The sequence below is a fragment of the Octopus bimaculoides genome, chromosome 5 (assembly GCF_046866305.1).
Source record: "Octopus bimaculoides isolate indiv1 chromosome 5, ASM4686630v1, whole genome shotgun sequence".
Lineage (NCBI taxonomy): Eukaryota > Metazoa > Mollusca > Cephalopoda > Octopoda > Octopodidae > Octopus > Octopus bimaculoides.
This window is the reverse complement of record NC_142932.1, coordinates 61295388-61299732: the sequence shown is the minus strand read 5'-3', so window position 1 is coordinate 61299732 and position 4345 is coordinate 61295388. Positions and strand designations below refer to the sequence as shown.

The 4345-nt window shown below is 33.2% G+C and overlaps 1 pseudogene; it reads right to left on the bottom strand.

Moving 5' to 3' along the window:
- Window positions 1-1991: 1991 nt before the first annotated feature.
- Window positions 1992-3012, bottom strand: LOC106878024 (histone-lysine N-methyltransferase SETMAR pseudogene; annotated as a pseudogene).
- Window positions 3013-4345: the final 1333 nt, after the last annotated feature.

Sequence of the window (4345 nt, the reverse complement as noted above, 5' to 3'; positions counted from 1 at the left end):
TTGCCAGACAGCTATTCTTACGGATACTTGTGCTCTGTTGTTTATTTTTGCTTTTGCGAAAAGTAGACACATTTTCGAACCTGGACTCTGAAGAAGGCTCATAAATGTGGCAACAATTATACCTCTACCAACTATTAGAGTAAGAAAACTAAACATCTTCGTTATGTTCACTTAATATGCTAGAAATTACGGCCGCAAGTCCTTGGAAGTATGCACTATTAGCTTTCAACTTGGAAGGATACACTGTAAATTGTTGACTGCTGTACCACATTTATTAAAATGTCTACTTTATCTCGTCTGCAATCATCAGAAACAATTTATTATTATTATCATACTGCTGCAGAGAAATTTTTCGTATGTTGCACGTATATATTAGCAGCTTGAGATAACTATTGAAGTTACCGTAAGAGTTTTCCTCTTATATATCAAAATTCCTATCTTCCCACGCTGAGGAGTTCCTTTGTTTTTTAAATGTCATTGTTTTCTCATTTAGTATCTTCTGAAGAACTGTTAGCTTTTTCTTTTTGTATACTCAATTGCTTTATTGATGTAATTTATATTCTACTACCAATAATTGACATTCATGTCCCATCAGTTTATTTATTCTGCTTCAGCTTTCGCTGTAGCTTATCAAACGAACGATCTTACGTTTTTGAAAAGATTTCTCTTGTTTTTGCTTGTTAATTTCTGATAACTATCCAACTGTATATCTTGGTATTCTATATTTCTTCTCTTATTTCTGATATTTATATACGCCAATATTTTCAATTACGTTACCTTCATTCTTTAATGAAAATTTTCTTTTCATTTCTTTTTTACATATTCAATTATATATTGACAAACTTTCAATAATTTTCTGATCTCATTATATTATATTCGAAAACAAACATTTATTGCCAGTAAAATATATCAACCGTCTCTTTTTCCCCAACAAGTTCCTAAAGAGGCATATATCTGCTTGTAATTAACAGACACAAAATTTCTTTCATAATATATAGAAACTGCAAGCGATTTTAATATCTATATTTTGGGTTGTTCAAGTGTATAACTGGACTTTAAGAAACGGCATCTTGATATCAACAACACTGTTATCGAACAAATATAAGAGCAGTACAAAGAGATACAACAAAAAAGCCTACTGAAGGTGCATCGTGAAAATATTCTGCATTTTATATGAAACAAAAGTGAGAAGGCAATTTTGCTAATACTAAATATTGTTGTTAAACCCGCAAGCATGGTTCAGTGATCAAGAATCTCAGTCCACTGCAAATATCCCTATCCCTGAACTCGACCTATGGTAACTATATAGCTATAAGATGTGTTTAATTTATTCTATTAATAAGTGATAGTCTTCAATACTGCGTGTTTCATTTTGAAGGTTAACTTCGTGAGTCTTCCACTAATACGTAACGTGAGGACAATGTTTTCTTGACCAGTATACAATATGAACAAAAGAGTTTCGTATTTGTTAGATGAGATTGATGAATAAATGAAAATCATACTATGATGTCTGCTTTCTTCTAGCTTTTTTTTGCATGTTTCTTAAATGAAACACATTAACATAAATAAATATTTATATGATATTATAAAGAATAAAAAGTAACAAATAATTATCTGCACAAGAGATACAGTTATATATTATAGGTGGAGCACAGTCAATTTCAAAATCCTCTTTCGCTAATGTTTTATGCTGACAGTAAAACATGTAGCAACAAAACCGGAGAAAATTATAGTGGTACAAATAGAGTGAAGCGACGAAATGCGACTTAAATCTTACAAAATACAAATATAGGGCATCAGTTCTTGCAATAAATTTCGAAGGTACCATCGAGGTATTTATAAACAATGAATGTCAAAATTTCTGGAGCAAAAGAATTCCAACTGCTAGTGTAATCTATCAAGTAGAGTTCTATTAGATCGTCAAGTATGAAATTTATAGAAATGAAAAAAAAAACAAACTTGCTAATGCTTTATAAACACAAGGAATAGTTTTATTCATCAAAGTATGCACCCATATTGTCAATACACTTTTGTTATTTCAGCGGTAGCTGGTCCATCCCGGAACTGTAACACCCTAGAAATCTAGAGTCAATAAAATCTTGGAAGGCTTGTTTTACAGTATCGTCGGAATTAAAATTTTTTCCTGTCAAAAAGTTATCCAAATTCTGGAGGAAGTGGTAATCAGTGGGGACAAGATCAGGTGAGTATGATGGATGACGGAGAACTTCCAACTCCAACTCTTGTAGTTTCTCCAATGTCATTTTTGCGACCTGTGGTCTGGCATTGTCTTGCAATAAAATAGGAGTGGATCTGTTAACTAATCTAGGCTGTTTTCTTTTTGTAAGTTTCTGTATCATTTGGTCCAGTTGACTGCAGTATACCTCGCCCATGATTGATGGGCCAGGTTTAATGAAATCAGTATGCATCACACCTACGCCAGACCACCAAACATACACCATCATCTTCTTTTGATGAATTTTGCATTTTGGACTGTTTGGTGGCTGGTCTTTGTCCAACCATTGTGCTGAACGTTTACGATTGTTGTATTGGATCTATTTCTCATTACATGTTACAGTTCGATTCAATAATGATCATTTTTGTGACTAGAAAGTAGCATCATGCAAGCTTCCAAACGTTGCGGTTCCTTATCTTCATTGAGTTCATGTGGAACCCACTTATCCACCTTTGTCACTTTAATGATTTGAACTAGGTGAGTCAATATCATTTCCTTGCTAACACCAAACAACAACGATATTTCACGGGCACTTTGAGATGGATCTGACTCGATGGTGGCTTTCTGTTCGTCATTATCTACCTTTGTTTCTGGCCGACAGTGTTGATCATTTGTGAGGACAAAGTAACCACAACGAAATTTTACAAACCAATTTGATACTGTTTGCTGTGTAATAACATTAGAATGAAATATCCATTAATATTCCCAGCTGCCTGTGATGCTGTATTTCTAAGAAAGAACTCATATTTAAACACTGTAAGAATATCTGACTTCACCATCTCTAAACAAAAATAGCAAAAAATGAGTTATAAATATTTTATAAAGCGCAAAATGAGTTAGAATAATAGAAAAAATGTGTCAGCTTTCTAACAAATATGGAAGATTGTCTAAATATAATAATAGCGCAAAATGAGAGACTGGCAAAGTTTACCATATACCTTAATACAACTTTCATACTCGACGACCTAACCTAATACTATAGCAACAGTAAGTCATCAGTAATTATATGAAATGTATCACGTATAATTACAGCTAATAGAAAGCTCACCGATTTCAAGTTATAAAGCTTACAGTAAAAGTGCTTTCAAGTAGGAATTATACGCTTGTAACAGCCTAAAATAAAAATAAAGATTTTACCGGAATTTACAAATACATTTAAATGAGAGGCGATCACTTCTATCAGACATTTCATAAACGATAAGAGTTAATCGTTGTTCTCATAATTCAGATAACTCCATTTCATTCATATAACCATAACTGAAGCAATGAAAACAGGAAATATTAATAAATTAGGATCCTTCTGAATTTACGGGCACCACTTTTCATTTATGTTTTGTGTAGTGTTTTTGGTACCGAAATACTTTCAAACTTCGTATACTTGTATATTTTATGGTATAGAACAGATAAATGTTTTTGTATTCGAAGTTATTTCATGTAAAAATTGTCATATTTCGGTAATTTCAACCAATCACTGACGTCTATTGAGGTGAAAACCATTACTGCTGTGAATTGTGAACACCACACGTTGTCCGGTGTAATGGGATATTTTCCCTTGAATAAAATTAGTGCCGTTGTTTATCAACAAAAGCTATCAGCGGTGATGTTATTTATAACATCGTTCGTGCGTTTGTACTGGTTTTAGCTTTAGGGATTTAGGGTTAGGGTTAGTTTTAGGGTTTGGGTTAGGGTTAGTTTTAGGGTTTGGGTTAGGGTTAGGGTTAGGGTTATGATTATTTTTGCCATAACCTAACTCATAACCCTAACCCTAACCCTCACGCTAACCCTAACCTAAAACCCTAACCCTAACCCTAACCTTAAAACCTTAACCCTAATCTTAGCTCTAAAACCCGAACCCTAACTCTAAAACCCTAAACCCTTACTAGGGAATAACGATATAATTTCCAGGGAATAACGATCTTGACACCGGCAAAAAATATTATTTACAAAAGCAGCAGTAACTGAATTCAGCTGAACAGACGTCAGTGATTGGTTGAAATTACAGAAATACGACAACTTTAACATGAAATAACTTGCAATATAGAAATTTTTGTTAAGAAGGCTAAGAGAAAAAGATTTTGTATACGACACATTCTACCAGTATCTCAAGTTTGA